The sequence below is a fragment of the Macrobrachium rosenbergii genome, chromosome 13 (genome assembly GCF_040412425.1).
Source record: "Macrobrachium rosenbergii isolate ZJJX-2024 chromosome 13, ASM4041242v1, whole genome shotgun sequence".
In the NCBI taxonomy this organism is placed as follows: domain Eukaryota; kingdom Metazoa; phylum Arthropoda; class Malacostraca; order Decapoda; family Palaemonidae; genus Macrobrachium; species Macrobrachium rosenbergii.
Genome location: NC_089753.1, coordinates 5615020 through 5640562, shown reverse-complemented (window position 1 = coordinate 5640562; position 25543 = coordinate 5615020). Strand labels below are relative to the sequence as shown.

The window sequence follows — 25543 nt, the reverse complement described above, 5'->3', positions numbered from 1 at the left end:
GGCCATTGGATGGCAATGGAGGCATGGATTGAAATCACCAGGTAATCTAATTTTGGGAAATGACCCCAAGAATACAGAGCAAACATAACCCTCCATAGAGCTCCACCTTCACTTCACCCCCACAATGTCAAATACTAAAGAGGTCCTTTCCTTCCCCCTAATCCTTAGTCCCCTCGTCCCCCCCATCGTCCTCATCTTACTCCTCCACCGCTGCATTCCTGCTCCATTTAGATCCAAGATCACAAATGGCTTCGATTCTCTATCTCGCTCACACCCTCAATCACATTTCCCCTTTTGTTTACATTCTTGGATTCTGTTTAAAAAGGTTTAAATTTAGTTTTGGGTCAGCATAAGAATATCAAATACACATGAGTACACAGATTTGCACAAAAAGGAGTTTCCACTTTTGGAAATAACTTGACAATTTAAAATTGGATATATATATATGAATGTATATATAGTTATATATACTATAAGAACTGTGTATATATATCTGGATATACATAGTATATATTGACCCCATATAATATAAAAATATATAATATAATATATATATTGGTTTATAAATATAATATAAACTATATATATAATATGAATCAAATGGGAATATATATATATATATATATATATATATATCATATATATGTGGACTATGAAATTTTGTTTTTGTCATACTCATGTAATGTTATGGTGTTTTAATACCCTGATGATAATCATGGGAAAAATGATCATACCCGTTCAGTTTTAAGGCAGAATGAAAAAAAAGTGAGAGTGAGAGTGAAGATATCAAGATTCCCCATTCCGGCGAGATGGTGTGGAGTGCGTTTAGTCCTCTGCGTAAAACGCTCTGAAGAAAAAGTTTGATGTGGTGGAGTTTAAATGACCAATGCAGCCTTATCAGAATGAGCCATGGTTGTTCTAATCATGTAACAGTTTGACGGCTGGCAATGGAGCTTATAAAAGAATCCATATGTTGTATCACCCGGTATAAAACAACGGTTCCCTTTAACTAGCCACGCTAAAAATGGCTAAGAGTTTTAAACCCCTCAGACGGTCGCCTTCTTTTACCATATTTTGATGAACGATTCTTCTTTTTCAAGAGAAAAGTTTGTGAATGGAACGCCTCCCGTCGGTGGAGAAAGTCTTCTTGAATCCGGGATTATCACAGGCACTGCTTTCCATTAATCTACTGGTTTTCAATGATTTTTTTCAACAATCTGTCATTAAATGTCATATGGAGGTTTCGAACATGTTGTCATCTTGTGAAAAGCTTGATTTATTCATTAACAACCTGATAACACTCGTTAGGTATGATATGTTAATGTCTTCCATCAGTTTCTCTTTCAGCATTGATCTCCTGCAGAGGGTGATATTGTGACAGACTTTTTTTCTGTGTCACTAACTAGTAAAAAAGTTGAAAATATGATTGTCCTATCAAAACATCATCAGTTGTCTAGAATTGTTCCATAAAGAAATAAATTACTTCTGGAAGTAGTCCATATAGTTGTACCTTTGAAAATCAAGGCTCCCCAATGAATTACAGAACTAAATGTCTACAGTTATTTATGTTTGTGCTTAGTGCAGTTTAACCATTTCTAATCTTTAGTTTTCATTAGTTTTATGAAGTCCATTTTAGGCAGTCACACTTAGAAATCTGATTAATAGTGAAGATTAAAATGACTCAATGGTTTAAAAGTTTTTTTAAATGAATGTGCTGATACTTAACATGGATTGTTCATCACGATCGATTACAAACCAGATTTTAATGTTTTAAATCTGTAAAACCGCTTTTAAAAAGAATAGAAACATTGGCTGTAGAAAAGTAACTATATATATGTGTGTTTTTTATTCACATTCTTCAACATACGTAAAAAGAAAGTAGAAATTGACAGATATTCAATGCCTAATACAGAGGGTGTTATATACACAAACAGGTGGCCTGTTGTTGGTATCCTGCCCTGTTTTATTCAATATACCTTGTCATCTTCCTGGAGTGTTCGAAAATCTCCAGGTGTCTTGAATGTTTGATTTTAACAAAAATGTTTTGCTGTAGCTCAATAACATAACTTCCCATTTAATGGTGTTCCTGTTATCCTTTAAAAAATAGTTCCATTGATCTCCCATCTTTGCCTTGTCCGGGAGCACTACAGATGTCTTTGCATTCATTGTCCAATCATAATTTCTGTGAGTTTTTGTTCTTCATCTTTGTCCTTACTGTATTGTTTTTGTGTGACTTTCTTTAGTAGTTATCCTTTTGTTTCTGCCCCTCTCTTCCTTATGTAGATTCTCGAACCCCATTTTCTTTCTTCACCCTCTTCCGAAACTTGCTCTGTGGCTCGCAAATCATTTTGATGATATCTGTTATTCTGGATCATCTTCAGTCAAAAGCTTTGTAAATATTAATGATTCCATTAGTGGCATCATTTATGATTTTTTCTCCATTGCTATGGATGAATAAAAACGTTTTTTTATATTTGTCAATATTATGAAAATTGTATTATTTCTTATTATATCTAGAACGACGCAATTTTAAACGTGTTTTACATATTACGTCCCTTTTATGCCAACCATGATTTAGTTTCTTGATATAATGTATAATTAGCCTCATAATAGTATGTAAGATTTTCCTTTTGCCAGTTATCTGGTGTTGATTGAATAAACCTTTAATTGTAACATTAACGTGGCTTCTGCTACAAAATTGGGTTTTCACCGAAAGAAGAAGTGTTTTTGGTTATAAATTTCAAAATATACTTCTAGTATTTTCGAAATGACTTCCACGTTTAAATGATTTCGTAGTATTGTCGTATCTGGATTTATATAATCATAATCTTCGTTTTTAATGCATGTTAATAATTTTCCCAGAAATTGCTTTGGTTCCATATAAATTAAAGGAGTTACCTGTTAATAAATTAAACTGATTTAGTTTATTCATATTATGTATCCATACTGTAAAAAATTAATTACATATTGTGCTGTTTAAAGGTTAACATAAATTGCAGTTCATCTAAATTTGGTGGTTGAAAATATGATACATCTGTACAATTTTCTTTTTGGAGAATTTTGAGAATATCTATTACAGCAAAGTGTATATATATTTATACTCTTCATTTTGACTGTTGACTCTTCTTTCTTGGTTTTACCTAGCACATTACCATAAATTGCACCCCTCATCTTTAGAATGGTGTTCCAAATGAGTTTCCTAGTAATAAAACTTACTTTACATAGTGCTTGGAAAAAACAATGTCATTGATATCTGCGTGTGCATCATTTGGGGTGTTAAGGCTCCAACAAGCACACATACAAACATATACACACGCACTTTATATATATATATATATGTGATGTATATTTCACACATTACCACAGGTGAAAAATAAGAGACGGGGTGTAGATCCTGACGGGTTTCGACTTTATTTCAGGCCATTGACGAAGGACTGATACATGGTATTAGAGGTCACAAATACAGTACTGACGAACACACAACCGTTTGGGACTACAGGTCCACCCACAGGCGGGTATCAAGGAAGGAGTGGCATTCAAAAATCATTTGGCTAAAAATCACAATATACTCTCAGGGGACAATACTGATAAACGTACCGACCATAGGAGACTACAGATCCACACCTGGCAGGTGTCAGGGAAGAGGGGTTGGAAAACTCATTAGCACTGCTGCCCCCGTACTCTACTTACAAATGTGATAATCATATTTCCATACATCTCTACTACCTACCTTAAAATTTAAACAATTTACAAATTTCTTTTGATATTAAAAGATCAAGTTTATACACCCCTTGAATGATATTCATATTATGGCTGTAACTTTCTTTTATAAAGTTAGATTTAATGGTATTCCTTTCCAGTGCGTTATTAGAATATCCAATCCTTTTTGCTCCTTCCCAGTTGATAGCATGATTGTTTTCACTAACATGTACAAAAATACCACTGTTCCCCTGTGCATATCTCACACATTTTTTATGCTGTTCTATTCTCTTTTCCAGTGCTTTACCCGTTTAGCCAATATAAAAATTGTCACAAGACTTACTTGGAATTTTATATACACACCCTTTAGTACTGTCGGGAGAGTTCTTTATAAGAACATGTTTCATTGTTTTATTGTTCTTAAATGCGACATTAACACCAAAATTCTTAAGAAGATGGGAGATATCTTTCATATTTATATTATAAGGCAGTACAAGCAAATTTTTTATGTTGTAAAGTTCTTTTTGGTTTTGATACATAGTCTGTTTTGCCACTTCTAATGCATTGTTTAATATACTGTCAGGATATTTCAATATCTTGCCTGTATTCCTAATCTTATCTATTTCATCATCAATATATCCAGGGCTTCATACACGTAATGCTCTTAAAAACATAGATCGAAACACTGATTTCTTAACCTTATTGCTTTGTCCGGAATAGAAATGCACATAGGAAGACATTTTAGTAGGTTTTCTATACACCCATTACTATTTCTTCGTATGAAGACATCCAAAAAGGGTAAGCACCCACCATTTTCCATTTCCATAGTGAATTTAATTGATGGTACTGAATGATTTAACTTGACAAAAAAGTTATTTACATCTTGGCCATACACAAATTATGTCGTCAACATACCTAAACCATGTTACATTACGTGGGATTTTGTTGTTTAATATTTTCTTTAAAAAAAATTCCATAGTTAAGGGAGTGATTTATGGAAGTATGAAAAAATCAGACACCACAAACGTCCCTAAAAGATTTATGGTTGCTATCAATGAACTGAAAAAAGATAAAAATATACATATGACAAAAGCAGATAAATCAGGCGCTCTTGTAATTTTAAATAAAAGTGAATATATGGAAAAAATGGAAAATCTTTTGGGTGATGATAGCACATATAAAGAATTAAATAAGAACCCGTTAGACAATGTGAACAGTGTTTTCAATAAGAAAGTGAAAAACCTGTTAAAAGGTAACGAAAGCCTTATAAAGAAGTTGTGTGTGACCTCTCCATCGCTACCATACATGTATGGTACAATAAAAACTCTCAAAACAAACTTTTCTGCCAGGCCAATTATCAGTTCAGTTGGTTCCGCATCTTACAAGCTAGCGAAGTACTTAGTGGATATCCACAACCCATTAGTAGGTACCATCTCAAATGCTAATATCTCGAATAATGTGGATCTGATAAATAAACTAAATAGTGTACAGATTAATAGTGAATCCAGGCTTGTAAGTTTTGATGTAGTATCACTATTCACAAAGGTGCCAATTGATGATCTGATGGCGTTTTTATCTGAATTGTTAGAGAACACACAGCTGGATATCAATTTTCTAAAAAGTACTTTAATTGAACTGATTAAATTGTGTGTGCAAGATTGTAAATTTGAATTTAATGGTAAATTTTACTCACAAAATTTTGGTATGGCAATGGGAAACCCTCTATCACCAGTATTAAGTAACTTATATATGGAATTTTTGAAAAGAAAATGTTAAACAACATAATCCCACGTAATGTAACATGGTTTAGGTATGTTGACGACATAATTTGTGTATGGCCAGGAACCAAGATGTAAATAACTTTTTGCCAAGTTAAATCAATTAGTACCATCAATTAAATTCACTATGGAAATGGAAAATGATGGGTGCTTACCTTTTTTGGATGTCCTGATACGAAGAAATAGTAATGGGTTTAAATGTAGTGTGTATAGAAAACCCACTAATATTTCTTCCTATGTGCATTTCTATTCTGGACAAAGCAATAAGGTTAAAAAGTCAGTGTTTTCATCTATGTTTTTAAGAGCATTACGTGTATGTAGCCCTGAATATATTGATGATGAAATAGACAAGATTAGGAATGCAGGCAAGAAATTGAAATATCCTGATAGCGTATTAAACAGTGCATTTGAAGCGGCAAAAAAGACAATGTATCAAAACCAAAAAGAACCTTACAACACAAAAAATTTGCTTGTTCTGCCTTATAATAATATGAAAGATATCCCTCATCTTCTTAATAATTATGGTGTTAATGTCGCATTTAAGAACAATAAAACAATGAAAAATGTACTTATCAAGAACTCCCCTGACAATACTAAAGGGTGTGTATATAAAATTCCGTGTAAGTCTTGTAACAACTTTTATATTGGCCAAACCAGGAAAGCACTGGAAAAAAGAATTGAACAGCATAAGAAAAGTGTGAGATATGCACAAGGAACAGTGGTATATTTGTACATGTTAGTGAGAACAATCACGCTATCAACTGGGAAGGGGCAAAAAGGATTGTACATTCTAATAATGCACTGGAAAGGAATATCATTGAATCTAGCTTTATAAAAGAAAGTTACAACCATAATATGAATATCAGTCAAGGGATGTATAAACTTGATCCTTTAATATCAAAAGAAATTTGTAAATTGTTTAAATTTTAAGGTAGGCAGTAGAGATGTATGAAAATAGGATTATCATATTTGTAAACACAGTACAGGGTAGCAGTAGTAATGAGTTTCCAAACTCCACCTCCATGACACCTGTCCCTGTCAGGTGTGGATCTTGAGGTCGTTTTGACACTCCTACCTATGGTTTGTTTATCAGCATTGTCCCCTGAGAGTATATTGTGATTTTAGCCAAATGAGTTTTATTTTTCACCTGTGGTAATTGAAGGCCACTCCTACCTCGACACCGGCTTGAGGGGGATATGTAGTCTCTAACGGTTGTGTATGTTCATATATCAGTACTGTTCCTGTAGTATATATATTTGTGACTTCTCATACTCTGTATCAGTCCTACATATCAATGGCTTGGAAATAAAGTCGAAACCGGTCAGACCTACACCCCGTTTCTTATTTTTATATATATACATATACCATATATATATACATATATATATATTTATATATATATATATAATATATGATATATATATATATATATATATATATATATATATATATATATATATATATATATATATATATATATATATAGTATATATCATATACATACCCAAAAAAAAAAAAAAAAACACAGGATCTTTATAGATGGAAAAACTATTGGGGCTGCTCTGGCTAATCGACAGCTCGCAAAACACACAGAAGGAGGAGGAGGAATAACAAAAATACAGGAAATTGTTATAAAAATAGATTTATTAATATTAAACTTAATAAAAATCTTAACCAAAAAAGAAAGCCAAAAAAAATGAGCCAGGTCCGGGCCACGAAACACAAAAATAAAGCAATATTACTTTATATAAAAAAAGAAGTACCAGCAGCAGTCGATACAAAAAAAAAGCCATCTCCAGCGAAGTCCACCAACTAACGACAACAGGCCGTATTATCACGACGTCCTGCTGCCGTCTCACCAAAATACCAAGGACACGGGGCCACTGCACCTGAGCCAAAACCACCGACAGGGTCTCCACCTGCGGCCAACAAACAACCATCTTCGTTGGTGCGCTGCTCCAGCCTGGGCCCAAACACCGGCTGCCCAAGAAACGTCTTCAAAGTCGAACTGCTGCTGGTACTCAAAAGTTCTCATCCCCAAGAGAACAACCTGTTATATATATGCTGCCCTGAACCTGACTAAAAGTTGGCGCCACGCCACCACAGACGTCAACAATCCTGTGAAAATAAGAGGAGGGGAGAGGATTAGCCAAATAAACAAACAGGTAACTACCCAGCCCCTCCCATAGAACCACCAAAAATCCTAACACCTTCCCCCGACAGAAAAAAAAGGAACACGGCCACTGCGCGAGCCAACAATTTTTTTTTTTTTGGGCAAAATAACCAACCTCCTCCTCCAATGCGGTGAAAACTCCGACAACCAGAGCAGAGCCAATCCTGTCACAATAAGGTCGCCAATGTTGCCCATAGAACCAAACCAATTTTTTTTTTCAAGTGGCTCGGCCCCGAAAAAAAAAAAAAAAAAACACACAGGATCTTTATAGATGGAAAAACTATTGGGGCTGCTCTGGCTAATCGACAGCTCGCACACACAAAGAAGGAGGAATAACAAAAATACAGGAAATTGTTATAAAAATAGATTTATTAATATTAAACTTAATAAAAATCTTAACCAAAAAGAAAGCCATAACAAAATGAGCCAGGTCCGGGCCACGAAACACAAAAATAAAGCAATATTACTTTATATCAAAAAAAGAAGTACCAGCAGCAGTCGATACAAAAAAAAAAAGCCATCTCCAGCGAAGTCCACCAACTAACAACAACAGGCCGTATTATCACGACGTCCTGCTGCCGTCTCGCCAAATACCAAGGACACGGGGCCACTGCACCCGAGCCAAAACCGCCGACAGGGTCTCCACCTGCGGCCAACAAACAACCATCTTCGTTGGTGCGCTGCTCCAGCCTGGGCCCAAACACCGGCTGCCCAAGAAACATCTTCAAAGTCGAACTGCTGCTGGTACTCAAAAGTTCTCATCCCCAAGAGAACAACCTGTTCGCTACTGCTGCCTGAACCTGACTAAAAGTTGGCGCCACACCACCACAGACGTCAACAATCCTGTGAAAATAAGAGGGGAGGGGAGAGGATTAGACAAATAAACAAACAGGTAACTACCGTACTGCCCGTAGAACCACCAAAGATCTAAACAATATATATATATATATATATATATATATATATATATATATATATATATATATATATATATATATATATATATATATATTATATATAATTTCATAATACAAGTATAAATCTTAGCTTACATATCACAGAATAAATACTCGAGTTGGTTTATCGTCTTTCACTATCACTGGCACCCTCGAAATCTGGACAGTGTTGCCTCTCCTCCTTTTTTACGTTCATTTTCTTTGTTCTCTGTAGCACTGGTGGTACTACCCAAATTTGACGTCTCTGATGAATGATCTTGAGGGCTGCCATTGATAGCAAGAAGGCGATCTGATGCAGAGGATACACTGAGTCTATTTGTTTGCTTGGTTTTAATTCAAGTGAGAAAGTTGTTGCCACTTCACCTAGGTTCTTCAAACACATCTAACAGTGCATCTGTAACTTTGCCCTTTTGTTCATCATAAAATCTTACCATCACTGCTAGTACTTGAGATACAGATACAACAGTGCACTCATCTGTTACCAGTGAAAAAGCTGTTCTTGTATATGTTTGCTACTGACCGTTTTTCTTCCCACGCCAAGCCATCTTGCAACATTTGGAAGCTTTAGTTCTTTTCTCTTTCATTTTCTGTGCGGTTTCACAAGTGGGGAACTTAATCTTCTTAGCCTCAACTAAATGATCTGCTTGTCTAAAGGGTACATTGTGTTCACCTGTATATGATGTCAATACAATCTCTGCCTTTGCCACTTGATGTAAATTTAATGTCTTCAGAATGACGATGCTAACAATTTTTTTGCTGAATAATTCTTTAGTGTTTAACTGAATCTTGGTGTTGCATAAAACACGATTTGTTAAAATTCTTTAACTTAGTGTCACAAATGGTGCAAAAGGGCCGTATGCTTATCATTTGGATCCGGCTTCACCCAGCCCTTAAGTCCAGGATATCTCAGCCATTCTGTGTTAGAAGCCAGTTGGGACCATTTTTTTCTTTTTAGGCCAGATTCTGCTTCTACAGGCACTCGTCCCTGGTCACTCAGACCACTCATTCTCCATTATCAGCAAGTACACTGTACTCAGCTTACCACTATTCCTTGAAGAATTGAACAGTCGAGAGGAGTGAGTCAGCCAAGGCCCAGCTCATGCAGCTGTTCAAGTACCTGTACAAGAAACAACGAAAACACTTTGGAACGCAAAGCTGCATGCAGGCAAACATGTACCGTACTTGAACAAAAACAAACTTCAATTTCGAAAGTGCTTAGCTTGGAATAACTAGCTTTTTTATGAGTAGGTTATGTACAAGAACCTGTACAAGAAACAACGAAAACAGCTTTGGAACGCAAAGCTGTGATTCACCCTGCATGCAGGCAAACATGTACCGTGCTTGAACGAAAACAAACTTCAATTTCGAAAGTACTTAGCTTGGAGTAACTAGCTTTGTTATGAGTAGGTTATGTATCTTCTTACGAAAGAGTATCAATAAAACCAGAGATCCTCAAACATTCCCAAGATCAGGGACATTTTTATCATAAAAATCCAAGATCCCAAGACTGGGAATAAAAAGCACAGATCTTGGGGAAAAAAAGGCAAAGGAGTGGTCACCTTGCGAACAGACAGTCAATGAGGACTGGCTTAATTTCAAGACTGAACTGTCAGTCTGCTGAAAGGCAGAAACCTTATATATCAGGTGAGGTGGGGGAAACTGAAAAAGGATGGACTACAGCAAAAGTTACATGCCGACAAATTTCATGACGGAGATGAACACAAAGTAGAATGTGCTGAATACTCAGGTCTAGATAGTGAAGTTGAAGATCAAGATGAGATAAAGAGAGAATAGTTAAACAGGCTGATAATGCTGACAAAGCCATGTATTCAGGGAATGGCAATAGTGGTATGGTAGTCCACAGAATTGTTAAAAGGAATATAAATTGGTGAAACAAGAGGGAAATACCGGGCAAAAAAAAAAAAAAAAAATGGTTCAGTAATAACATCAGAGAAAGACCATGTTGGGAGAAACACATTTTGTGAGGTCACGAATGAGAGATAGGTAGATACTTTGATATACCAGAGGCTGAAAAGACCCGATTATAGCCTACTTGTGAATGAATTCACGGTTTGTGAAATGGATTGAGTAATGAAATTTAAATGAAGGAAAACAACAGGTGTTGAGGAGGAATCACTGCAGAGATGATTTTAGCAGAAACTTCGGTAACACCTCTCATACTAACTAAAATTGTGCATAATGTGGAAAATGTATCCTGACTGCATGCGGTAACTCTAGCGGCATTGCACTTACGTCAGTTGTGATGAAAATACTCGTCTGATTATTCTCAGGAAGCGGGAGAAATTGATGAAAAGTGTAGAGACGAACACGCTTGTTTCAGAAATGACAAAAGTTCCACATATCAAATGTTTTTGTTAAGACATATTGTACAGCAGTGTATGGAATTTAGAAATCCTTAACTGATTGCTTTTGTTGATTCCGAGAAGGCATTTGTCAACGTCCACAGACCAACATTAAGGAAACTCCTGCATGACTATGGCATTCGTGTGAAATATGTAAGGTTAATTGAAATGATCCATGCATGAAGTAGTTACAAAGTTAATGTTAACTGGGCCGTATCAAGTAAATTTGTAGCAATTAGTTTACCGCTACAGGGAAATGTCATTTCGCCTTTGCTGTTTTCCTTACGCATAGATTTCATAGTGAGAAAATTGGTGAAACTTGACAGACTTAGAATATGCAAATGATGCTGTTTTAATAAGCAAAAAATCACAAGGTTTTCAAAGCTTTCTGATAGAATATAGAATATATCACATATCTAGAGACATGGGACTCAAAAGAAATCTAGGAAGAACAGAAGTAATCAGGACAGTATGCACAATGGGGTAAAATAACATTAGATGGAGAATGGTTAAGGGGGTTGAATTTTTCAGATATTGTGGAATTGTTATCGAGTACGTTTCCTAAGTTGGAATTTACGAAATTTTAGAGACCGCAAATCAAACAATAGGCAAACTGAAGTAAGATTTGGAAATGAAATAGATTGACTCTGCATGCTAAAGTAAAATTATATATGAGTCTAGTACGATCTGTATTGCTTTACAGACACGGATGATTTCATGACGGTGAAACTTTATCTAAAAGATTTTGTCAAATTGAGAACAAAGCTTTAGGAACAACATGGATCAGATTGCGGGACAGATTCAGACACGATATCATAAGGGACTCTATGGACAGAAACATTAAAGTATTGATTTTTGGAGTTCGGGTTTTAATCGTAACAGATTTGAGGTCATCCTAACACGGCTTAGGATTGGCCATACCTGCATCACCCAGCTATATTTTAGAGGGAGCCAGTGGTGGTCAGCTATCCGTTGAGCACATGCTTGTGCGCTGTCCTAAATGTAATCGCCTTAGGGCAAAGTACTTACTAACCGGGAAGACTCTTAGAAATTTTAAATGATGACGTTGAGGTAGATAACCTTATGGGTTATCTGAAAGAATCTGGTTATTTTAGTGAGATATGATCTTAGTATATTTAAATGAAGATTTTAGTCATTTATTTTATATACTAAATATATGTTTTAAATATAAAACTTTAATATATATTTATTTTTTTGTTGGTTTTATCAAATATCATTCTTCATTTTTTACGTTCACATTTTAACACTGAATTTTACCGACATCATTCACCTCTTCATTATCAATCATATCATTAATTTATATATTTCACCTTCATTACAGCGCTGAATAATCCTGATGGGTTCCGGCGCTTGGTCTCCAAGGCCTCAATTTCATAATCAATCAGTCAGTCAGTCAATCTATGGAAGATCCATTTGCAGGTGGGGTAATGATGAAAGGGAGATAGAATTGGCTTTGGACATGTCCTCTGCACAACCCCTGAGGAAGTACGTGATAGTGTCACCTGAGCTCTTGGGTGCCAGAACAGGCGAAAGACCCATTCCTAATTGGATGGGAACTATGAGAAGTGAAGCTCAAGATATGTGGAGATTTGTGGAAGATAAAGCAAAGGCAAAACATGACTGGAATTTCACAGAGGTTCTTTTCGTTGAAGGCGATGGTGGTAATTTTTGAGCTAAGAGAAAAAGTTTTATTTGACAAACACTTCACCACCGAAGTCCTTTCAAATTACATCGAGGTTAGTGATGGGACTCCTACCATGGCCTTCATACGAAACATAGCTACCATCGGGTGCATTCTTGTTTCGCGAACACAGCTGGTCGTGAGAATGTTATAGGAGATATTTACCTCTGCAAGACCTATAATGGTGGCGTCTTCAACATTTAATCAGTCAGAATATTCATAGGGAGGAGTTGGTCCGGGGCCGGTAGGCACATGAATTGCTAGTTTCCATTGGAGGACTTCCAACGGTTATCTGTGGTTATGTTTTCGTTAAGTTAATGCTTTCCAGTTCAATTGAGGAAGCAATGCTACTTGAAATGAGTCTCCTTTGTTTTTCAATTTTGTCCTGAGTATCTTGGTATATGTTTGTTTGTTGGTTCTTTTTTTTTCTTTCCTCTTTTAATAAGTTTCTCACCCGTCTCCTATCTAAACTCTGTTTTTCCATTCATCATATTTTCATTGGATTATGTGAACACTACAAAGGCAGTTTTTGGTCTTTAAGGCTTGCTCCGTGTGAGTGCTTCCTTTTGAACGATCATAATGAACAGAAGAGATGCAGCTCATACCATTAATTTATGAGAGATTGTTATTCATTTCTTTAGTGCTTCCTTCAGTACATTTTTAACGGCTGCTTCAAGAGCAATAGTCTATATTTGCATAAGGCCAGCTTAATCTAATACGTGACCCTTGCTTGTGTTCGTAGTTTCCCTATCTTCTCCTGTATATGGAAATAGAGCGAATTGTTGACGCATGTACAATATAATGGATAGAGGTCAGTTTGCTCGATGTATCTTGTCTGCGACCCCGCGTTTCTTGGTGAACGCCAAGTCTTCAGCGGGTTAATTATTGTGTCTATTATTCATGGTAACTGCGTGTTTGAGAGTAATTCTCAAGTAACTGCTGCATTAACTTCCGCAATATTTTAATTTTTCTGTAAAGTAGAAGCCTACTTGGAGTTATTTTTATGATTTTTTCGTTAGCGTAGTCGTTACCATTATCATTCCACAAATCTCTTCACACGTTATATTGGAGCATGGAAGGTCAAGGAGGAAACGAGATGGGGAGGGGTGGATCTCTCTTGGGGAGGGGCGAGGTAGGTGCTGGTTTACCTTTGATCGATGATGAATCGGTCACTGAGGAAACGTGTGTTCCACATCCCCATCTCTCTCTCTCTCTCTCTCTCTCTCTCTCTCTCTCTCTCTCTCTCTCTCTCTCTCTCCTCACGCGGGTCAGCCAGTCAGTAGCAACCCGGAGGTCTCGCACGTAACATTGCTTGATACTGTTCTCACACATCGTTTTATATATTGAATTACTTGTTTTTTTTATTACGGATAATCTATGCTTAAACCTGGGGCATTAATGTAGCAGTGACTGCTGTCTTGGTCTCTCTCTAAAGCCATCTTCTCGTAGAGGGCGAGGGGCTTGTGATTAAAAAAACGACCAAACTTTCCAGATTTTGGTAAGTGAAAAATACCCACGTGATTTATATGCCTCTCGTGTTAATGAAGTTGTTAAATGTTTGCATATTTTTAGATACGGTACTGAGATCTTGAAATTTAATTAATATTTTCAGTGATTTGTTTTCGAGTGCTGTGATTCTTGTTTAATTATACGGATATTAAGTTTGAATAGTTACTGTTTCCGTGTGGTTAAGGATACTTGGTGTGAATGATATATATCTAAACTTTGCGTTACAACTGAATAATAACTTGTGCCAGAACCTTGTGTCGTATTCCTGAATAGCAGTTTGTATCAGAACTGTGTCATAACAGTGAATAGTAATCTAACGCTCATTGTACCTGACTTTTGTAGTATAATGCCGAATAGTACTGTAGCAAGAGCTATCGCCTTTTAACATTAAATGACAATTATAGTCAAAACTGTCCCATGACACTGAATGGCATTTTTCTGTAGAACTCTGTCACATTGAACAGTTATCTGTGCTACAACTTTGTCATCAACACCCCGTAATACTGGGTCATAATCTTGAAGATTACGTCGCGTCAGGACTGGATTGTTCGAGCCCCCTGGATTAACGTGAAATAAGCTATCGACCTCCAAGGCGGTGAATTAGGTCATCCTTTATCGCAAATGCAGTGAAAAGCGTGATTTAAGACCCATGGACCTGTTGTGCTCGGTCCATGCCACGCTGCTTGTCATTCGTCGCTGAATGTAAGTTTCTTTCAGGTAGGAAAGTGAAGAGGAGAAAATCGTTGATTTTTATAATGATCAGAAAAAGAACGCATGTTGCAGGATTGTGCTTTTTTGTTATAAATTGTTAATGGGATAAAAGAAGGGAAATTGTTTTGATTGTATTTAGTGTATGTAGTGTGTGTTTGAGCTGACCATTCCACCAAGGTTTTTATCCTGAATCTTCTTGCTACTTTAACTCCATTATAAAAAAAACCATTCAGAAAGTGCAATTAGGGAATAGTCCCTAGAACATGATCACACCGCATATTCCAATTACAAGAAAATGTGTAATGATGGCTCAAAATAAAATAAATATTAGTTTGTTTGGTATGAAAACAGCTTATACTCACCAAACTACAGCTATAAATTTATTTACTACAGAACTCGTAGCTGTAGTCCAAGCTGTGAAGCTTGCAAAAAATCCACTGATAATATATTTGTCATATTTTCAGGTTGTAAAACGCTTTTGTCCTCTCCCAGTGGGTTCAATCCCTTGCATCCCTCATTCTAAAGGCTGGCTCTTCAGTCTCAGCAAGTACACCCTTTTCTGTTGGGCCTTTGCCCATAGGGATCCGTGGAAATGGAAACCCTAAGTGTCAATAACTGAACCACTTTCTAAAAGTGATTAGTATGATGATACAAATTGACCCCACAAAGTTGCATATTTTAAGGATGTGCCATGAAAGAGGGATCCTCCCTCTTATGGTCAATAACAAGAAACACAAAAGTATGAAGAGAATTTTCCAGCCCTTTCAGTTCCCTTACTATTGTAAGGGAACTAACAAGCGCTGGACAGAGGCGGTGTTAACAGATCCTGGGTTGGACATTAATCTACTTGTACAGTATATTTAATTAGATAGGGAAGTAGGGCATCTAAATAGTCTTACTGGGGTATGATACGATCAGTAGGCCACGTTCACGTACACTGCGCAAGATATTGTAACTACAGTATAGGCACAGATACATTGATGGTCAATCCTTTGGGAGATGGAGGTGATATTGCGGCTTCACTTTTTAAAGACAGTTTTTTTTAATTATAAAACTAAACCTCAATCCAGTTTGCATCCTATTTATGTATTATCATTAATCCATCATTCAACTTGTATATTGACATATTAATATAATTAAGTTTAAAAACATTTCACACCGTTCATCTGATTTCGATTCTGAATTCCTCTCTCAGCCACAGGTCCTTGGGCTTTTGACCTGATCACTGTACAGTATACCCGTCCATTCTAATAATTGGAATTTACTTGGCTTAATTTGGCTTTCCTCTGTTTAATTTTGACTTGTTGGTCCCAATTTGGGTTTCTGTGTCTGAATACCACTGACCTATATCCAATACCGACTTCCATAATCCATTTTGATTCCTGTTGTGGATTTTTGGCGTTGGAAGGATTTCACGATGATGGACTGTTTGGACAAAGGCATTAGGTCCTTCGATAATCTAATCAGTCTGTTATTACTACTTTGCAAAAAAAAAAAGGAAAGAAAATGATCTCAGTCTCAGTACGTAGGTGAAGATAAGGTGAGAGCCTACCTTCCATCTAGCGGAATAATAGAGGTGCAGGTGGACGAGATGCATTTGTGTCCCTTGACATTTTGGCCACTGGGTTGGCAAATCTTGTAGGGGAAATATGTATAGCTATTAAACCATTCTGGGAGCACTCAGGTGTCCTATTTAGTGAAGAAAAATTTAGTGGAACAGGTTATCGAGTTAAACACACAACCCTGGGTACACATTTAAGAGGATTATTGATTAGTTTTATGTTTTGATTCTGGTTATTGTTGTTAGAGTAGTTATTCGTGATATGCATTCATTCTTATGGACGAAGTTAAGTTGCTATGTGCTTGCCGTGCAACCTCTCTCGGAATGAGATAACTGTGTAGGCAAAGGAATGAAAAAAGAAAATGAAAGGATCAAAATTGAATGTTGAATAGAAATAAGATGGTGTATATATATATATATATATATATATATATATATATATATATATATATATATATATATATATATCAAATAATAAAAAGAAGTGAAATTAATAATAATAAAATCCATTAACACTTAAGGTGAAAAGTGCCTTTGAGGCTGGAACTGCATTAGGACCCCTCAAGAATTCATGGATCATGAACGCTTCATTATGAAGTGCAAGCAGAGCGTGATGGTGGGTATAACAAATTGTGATAAAGAAGTAGATATGAGACTGATTTTAAATGCGACTGCATTGTGAGTCATAGAGCTTCATAATTTCCGTGATTGAAAATGGTATCAAAATTGTATATTGACGTGAATCCGTAGGGGGTTAGTGCCGTCAGTGCACCTCACACATGCACTGTAGGCATTACTTGAGGTTCTTTGCAGCGCCCCTTCGGCCCCTGGCTGCAACGTCTTTCATTCCTTTCACTGTACCTCCGTCCATACTCTGAGCTGCTTTTGAGGTTTTCCTTACACTTTTCAAAAATTTTTACTCTCAATTTTCCTGTCTGCGCTGAATGACCTCATAGGTCCCAGTGCTTGGTCTTTGGCCTAAATTTTATATTCCATTCCATATATTTTCGTGAAGACCACATACAGGCATACATATTTTTAATAGTTTGTCAGATTTACTCTAGGCGTATTTTTGCTTCCAAATATTAAGATATACATGGCCCATTACTTTAGAAGTTATTTGATCTTGCGAATAACCTGACCTCAAAGATAATCGTATGCGATAACTGATATGGAACCGGAGTTTTTGACTACTTTACGTAGTCATATCCAATTCAGGATCTGTACTTAAAATGGAAATCAACCCATCTCAACCTATATACATGTATATGTATATGTATGTGTATATGTATATATATATATATATATATATATATATATATATATATATATATATATATATATATATACACTTATATATATTTTTGACTATGCATAAATAGAATATTCGCTGTCATCAAGGGTCGTCCCTAATTCTGGATAATATCCCGAACTGTTATAGGAAGAATGCCCGGTTCATTGTACGTTTATTTTTGGTTTTGTTTCCACTTATGTGTGTGTTTTCCTTTGCGTTTGGCGTTCATACGTCGATATGTGGCTTTATTTGGATTCATTGATAACCCTGTGGTACTGCAGGCGTTTATAGACTTGTTCCCTGATTGTTTGGATGTTTGGTGTAAGGTATCCCCTTTTGTATTTTGGTGGGAGTTTTCCTCAAGACTTGACAAGTAGTCCGCGAAGAGGAAAATCCTGTATGACTCACTATAGGACATGTCTTAAGTATATTGACTTACCGTGACGAAGCCTCATTATCGCTGTCTTCCGGGTTGTGCATTAAGCTAAAGCTAAAAAATGAGCGTACGTGACTTTATGGCTGCAGTATTTTATCTGGCACACGGAACTACCAAAAACGGTTATATGAATGAACCGGTTATTGACAGCCGGGTCCTTTTGCTGTTGACTGATTATGTATCATGGACTCCAGTTATCTTTCAGCTCGCACGAAACTGTGGCTCAACTGGGTTCAAGACGATTAGATTCGTCCTTTTGTGTTTAAAGTTCCTTTTTGATGACTTTAGGAGAATAACATTTGATCCATTGCATATTTAGAGAATCTTGTTTCCTCCCTGATTCTCGACCTCCTGTTCTCGTGGCACTGGCTCATTGGATCGAAATGTGATGACTGGTGATTAAGTGAGCCACTCGGGGAGTTGGAAGTTTAGGAAGAAATATGACCTTTCAGTCTTTGTAGACAAATTAAGTCATTCTGTCTATCAGTAAGTAATGCAGAACTAGCTATTGTTTGATCCTGGAAAAATATGTTGTCAACGACCAATGGTGTTATGACGCCAGTTACTCAATAATGACTCCAAAACTGTGGAAGGAGAAAAACAAATCAGATGGACATGCTTTAAACTTAACGAGGCACCTTAATCAACATAACGCAAGACAGACATAAAGTAAGAAAAAATGTGGCAATCATACAAGACATAAAATAAACGGTGTGCAGGATATGAAACATCACACAACAAGCAAGAAAACAAGATTAGTGTGTGCTTTTTTTTTTTTTTTTTTTTTTACTCCAAACGTAACAAATCTGTTGTGCTCCTCATGCGGTGCACTGTAATCATTACTTAAGGTTCCTTGCAGCGCCCATATGGCACCTAGCTGCAACCCCTTTCATTCCTTTTACTGCACCTCCATTTATATTCTCTCTTGCATTTTACTTTCCACCCTCTCCTAACAATTGTTTCAGACCTTCTCACTGTCAATTTCCGTTTCACCGCTGAATGACCTCATAGTTCCCAGCGCTTGGCCTTTGGCCTAAATTTTGTACTCTATTCTGTTCTATTCCAATCTGTTGTGGTAAGGCAAAATAACCATTATGTCAATATTGGACATTATTTGAGAGGACCAACCTGATGGGGTAAGGCAAAACAACCCATATGTCAATACCCGTCAGAGGATAACCATCACAAGTTATTAGGTGACATCAACTCTAAAGGGATCTGCTACTTTCTTAAAACTTCAAGATGCGTAATTAATTTTTTACTGGAAAGCAAGTTTATTTTGATACCAGTACCATGTTTACTAAATTGTGAAATTTTACTTAATCCTCAGTTCATGGTAGTCTTGCATTTTTGAATTAAAAAAAAATTTATTCATCCATTTGTGTGACGGTTTGGCTTAGTATGCTTAGCGGATTTTATTGTTTCGGCCATCAATACATTATCTTTATTTTCTGGATCTCATTGTCTTGCTGTCCAACCACTCCAACTCCCTCATTTCATTGTCTTGAGCGAAAGCGCCCAGATGCTTGGCGTGACGACTTAAATTTCATGTATCAAATCAACATCATCAAGATTAATCATGGCGGCTTAGATTCCTCTGCCTCCGCATCCTGATGATGATGATGATGATGATGATGATGAGGATCATCACCCAGCATGTTGATACTGAAAGCCGCTTTTGTATTAATGCTGAAGTCGATTTGCTAAGCAAGTCGGAGGCCTTTTTGCATTGCTTCTTACAAAATTAGCAAACGTATCGGATGAAAGTAATTAGCATTCTGCAACTGCCGCCCCGTTGGCTCTCGTCTGCCTTTTCAAAAGTTGTGGATGACTCTGTTGACCCTGCTTTATATCCCTCGTTCCAGGGAAGGTATTGTTAGTACTCGGGGTGGGGTGGCGCCCGGGGCACTGGCCGTCCACGGAGTCTGTGCATCGCGTTAAGGGAAGTTATTCGACCTTTAAATGCCACCGCCGGTGCCCACAAATGTCACCTGAATTTTTCACTACCCTCATTCCAGACAGTCGATATCCGTGTTCTCTTAACACACATTTCTCTCTCTCTCTCTCTCTCTCTCTCTCTCTCTCTCTCTCTCTCTCTCATGAAAGGAACTGAATTATCGTTTGTCTTTGCGGACATTCTCTCAATAAACGAAAGAAAACTGGCAGATAAAACGTAACATTTCTGTATTTTTGTTCCTCTCCGTCATATGAACAAAAAAAGTTAACCTCTCTCTCTCTCTCTCTCTCTCTCTCTCTCTCTCTCTCTCCTCTCTCTCTCTCTCTCCCCCACGCGATTTTTTCTAATGTGTTGCGTATTTGACAAGATTTGATGCAGTCCGTTTACACTCGTTTGAGATCCAGAAAAGTTTAGTTAGAAAATTATTTTTACCTACGAAAGAGGAAATGATTTCTTAGAGAAATAAACAGCAGGCTTTTGATATTCATCATCTAATTGCCGAATCTAGGAAGAAATGTGTGTGTGTGGGCACAAATATATACACACACAAATTTTGTTTAATATCCAGTTCACTTTACTTGTCCTCGGGAATAACTTACACTCAAGGGGAATTTTTAAGTGATAAGCGTTTTGGCACCATTAGGATGACGAAGCACTCATCACTTACAACTCCACTTGGGTGACTTATTTCCGAGGTATGGTGAAATGGATATGAAACAAAATTTGTGGCTTATTGTTTGTGAATATAAAAGATGCCATTGTGTATGTGACAAAAGAGATGAGTCGAGATTCGTAGAAGACAAAGAGCCGTTAAGACATTAGCGGTGAAGTTTCACAGAGGCCCTTACGTCAAGTGATGCTTTTGTATATGCAGGCATGTGTAAGTATATATACAGTATGTATATATATACATACATATATATATACACATACATATATAGCTACATATAAAACAACACCGCGTGATGCAAAGGGCCTCTGTGAAATATTGCCGCTCATGTATTAACGGCTCTTTGTCGTCTACAAATCTCCACTCATCTCAAGCCTCCCTTCTATCAAAAGCCGAGCTGACACTATCACGTACTGTCCTCCAAGGGTTTGTGCAAAGGACATGTCCAAACCACCACCATCTCCATTTCATCATTATCTCTTCTGCCTATAGAACTTCCAAATTATCCTATATGATACAATTTCTAAAGCTATCCAGATGTTTGACTTTAGTATTTTTTTCAAAGCTTTATTTTCACATCGACAAAATCTTACAGTTTTCATGGTTCATGTCCATATAACAATACAGATCGTACTAGACTTGTGTACAGTATGGTCATACTTTCGTATGCAGTTTCAATCTGTTTTCCAAATCATGTTCAAAATGTTCATTGCTTGATTTGCCGTTGGTAGTCTCACTAAATTCCAACTCAAGAGGACCTGCTGGTTATCATTGTTGTCCCTCCTCAGTACTTCTGTTTTTTGTAGATTTATTTCAAGTCTAATTCTCTAGATATATCATGCATTTTATCAATTAAGTTTTGTAAATCTTGCAGTGTTTTACTGATTAGAACAGCATCATCTACACGTTATAAGTGTGTCCAGTTTAAACCACCACCATTCATCTCAGGCCACTCTATATGAAAAACAATGAAAATATATATATATATATATATATATATATATATATATATATATATATATATATATATATATATATATATATATATATATATATGATTTTGTGTATAAATATATACTGTATATATATATATATTTATGTATATAAAATTGTAATAGCCATAATGCCCTCTTAGCTTTCGAATTCTTCACAGTTCTTGGATATGCTTGTCACTACAAAACATGGAATCCAAATACAAGAATTTGAAGAAATTCTAACGTCTGTAAATCGACTTGAACCCTCATCTTGAGTATCAGAACCAGGTCACATTACCAAAAAGTGTAAAAATTTGAGAAGTTAAGAGAGCATTAGGGTTATTACAATTACATATGTATCAGGTAAAAGTGACCATTAGGTTATGTGATATATTTATAAATATATATGCATATATATGATATCTATATTTACTGTATATATAATTATATATGTATATATATATATATATATATATTAATATATATATATATATATATATATATATATATATATATATATATATATATATATATATATATATTTACTAAATATAGAGTTCAAAACTTACCTCACTTGCAGCCAGATACCCAAACTCACGAAACAAAAACATGACTGAACACTCTATAGGTAATCAGTGATCCTTTAAAAACTTTTCAGTGTGAGGTGTCAGTATTTAAACATAAAACTGTAAAACTTTCTCCTCGATTTGAGTCACTTCAACAAAAAAACTGAAGGAACAAAACTATCTCTGATTCATTTACAACAATTAATCCTACCACTGGTGGTCAGTAAATTAACCACTACTGTAAACATTTTAAATACAAACATGTATTCTTAGTAAATCAAAATTCACAATTACTTTGAAATTAAACTACTATTTTGGAAACAAAATTGCTATTTTTTGGAAACAATCTTAATTAATTCTTGAATTAAGTTATGAAACAAAAATTAAATCATCAAAGCAAAAAATAAAGATTTGAAAGAAAATTAAATTCAACAAACAAAAAGTTTGATCAACACTAAGAACACACAATTACACAAAATATAAAAAATGTATATATCAGAGTGAACAAAGTTATCAAAACTTTTCACTTTTATCTGACCAGTTTATCAATTACAAATTCACAAAATCCTCACAAAAGATAGATTGATCTAAGCCACACTCACAAAAATTAAATCAATCTAAACAACACACCCAAAAATCAAAATAAACCATGGTTTAAATTGTAATTACCTTATACAATACCTCCAAAATGCTGCAGCTGGCCGTTACACACAATATAAACTAATATAATGCTGTTGTTAAACTTCATAGTAAAAGTTAATAATAAAGAGTGACCAGCTCTTTACATTTCACCATCAGGATTTGAGAGAGAGAGAGGAATTACTTATAATGACTGACACGCATGATGGTTCATAGGCTGAATGAATATCTTACTCGGTACTCGCCAGTATAATTCTCTGCTGAACATTCTAGACTCGTATGAAACAAAAGCTTCCAGCCCAACCGGAATGTGACCAGAAATCAATGTATGCAATCCAGCACATGGCATCTCCCCTTTGTATGGCTACAGATGGCACAGTCTTTCCCATTCCAACAAGAAAATCCTACCCATGAACTACGTACGTGATAAAACTCGAACAAAATCAAGCAGATCCATACGTGTCCATAACAAATGGCCCCAAGATTGCCCAGTCACATAGTACAAAAATCACTTGTTTGCTTCTCTTGTATGCAGAAAAATATACAATCAGAAAAAGCAATTTGCAATATCATTCTGAAAAAATACAGTAACACATTTTATACATGAAAAAAAAATTCTTAAGATTCCTTCCCCCAAAAGATTGTCTCAGATTTGGATCCAACAATTCACAACGGAATAAGTAATCATTAACTACATTGTTTTTCCTTGAAATGTGTTTTACTTTTCCGTTGTAAGGCTGTAAACATAAAGACCACTTTGTTAATCTTTGATTATGAGCTTTCATCTTGTTTATAAAAGTGATCGCATTAAGATCAGACAAAACTAAAATTTCTTCATTTCTGGGCCTGTTCACATACACTTCAAACTTTTTCAATGTTGTTATAGTGCTGATGTTTCTTTTTCTATTGTTGGATACACTCTCTGATGCTTTTCCAGTTTTGTAGACATAAAACAAGCAGGATGTAAAATAGCACTGTTGAAGTAGGATGGCTCTGATTCCACAGTCGGAGGCATCAACTTGTATCACAAATTTCTTATTGAAGTCTGGAGCTTGAAGTATTGGTCTTGACGTTAAAATGGCCTTTACCTTCTCAAATGACTCCTAACATTCTGGAGTCCAAACAAATTTTGTGTTTGGCCTATTCAAATCAGTCAGGGAGGCTACTAAGCTTAAGAAATTCGGACAGAATCGGTGATAGAATCCAGCCATGCCCAAAAACTTATGTAATTGTTTCCTGGTAGTAGGGGTGGTAGCCTAATGGATACCTTCTACATTAGCATCAACAGGAGTGAGAATGCCTTTTCCAACTTTGAACCCCAGATGCTGAACAGTTGCCTTTCCAAATTCACTTTTTTCTAGATTGATTGTTAGTCCTGCTTCCAGTAGTTTCTTGAAAACTTTCCTTAGAATCATCAGATATTCTTCCCATGTTGTAGAGTAAATTACTATGTCGTCAAGGTATGTGCCCAATCCTTCTATGGATCTTAACAGGCGATCCATTACTCGTTGGAATGTTACAGGCGCATTCATCAGCCCAAACGTCAAAACAGTGTACTGATACAGCCCAAAAGGAGTAATAAAGCCTACAGTAATTTAGCATTATCATCCAAGGGAATTTAATAATACCCTTTCGACAGATCTATATTTGAAACAGACTTGGTTTGCCCAATATTATCAGGTAACTGATCAATAAGAGGCAAGGGATAATTATCAGCCACGCTGATGGAATTCAATTTCCGATAATCAGTACACATTCTAAATGAGCCATCTGGTTTCTTCACCAACACACATGGAGAACTGTAAGTACTTGAACTGGGTTTGGTTAATCCATGCTGTAATAAATACTCAACCTCTTTTTTTTTAAACGTGTGTAGAAAGGTAATAGGTGAGATGCTCTCTGTTTAAAAGGTTTTTCATCTTCTCTTACCCTTATCTCATGTTTTGTCAGGTCAGTATGCCTAGGTACATCTGCAAATATATATATCTATACATACATACATACATATATATATATATATATATATATATATATATATATATATATATATATATATATATATATATATAATATTGGTTGATCTATACATTCATACCTTGGCAGTGACATCTGACTGGTGACCAACACTTACGTACAAGAATGAATGTAAGTAGAATCATATTGCAAGTAATGGAAGGACTCAGGAGAGGAATTCCGGGTCTAAATTTAAATGTATTTACATTACTCAGAAAAATCAGTTACAAAGAGCTGTATAGACTGGGCTCTTGGCACCTTTCAAGCTAAATTATACAATTTAAAAGATTATGAGTGCCACTCAATAGGGAATGAAATATGATGAATAACACTTCAGGAATAGCTTGATTGATGGATGTAGGGGTACAGTGGAGGCAGATGGTTCTACAGTGGTACACACACAGTTTTTGCAATGTATAGCGAAAGGAACATGATCTCTTGTTAAGCCAAAGCACAGACTAATCTTTAAAAGGGAATGCTGAAGGCTTAAGGAGCTGACGTCAAATTATGATCAGGTAAATTACTCTTTAACGCTGATGAAT

The 25543-nt window shown here is 36.0% G+C and overlaps 1 protein-coding gene across 8 annotated transcripts in view; it reads left to right on the top strand.

The window, feature by feature from the left end:
* Positions 1-25543, top strand: part of LOC136844865 (TOG array regulator of axonemal microtubules protein 1) — a 697822-nt gene that overhangs the window by 63579 nt on the left and 608700 nt on the right. Inside the window, exon 1 of one of the 8 annotated variants that reach the window (XM_067114109.1) lies at positions 14284-14882. The exons of the other annotated variants lie outside the window; for them this stretch is intronic. The gene's annotated coding sequence lies outside the window, so the exon portion shown is untranslated. Of the gene's footprint in view, positions 1-14283; positions 14883-25543 lie in introns of those variants that run through there. 8 annotated transcript variants of the gene reach the window in all.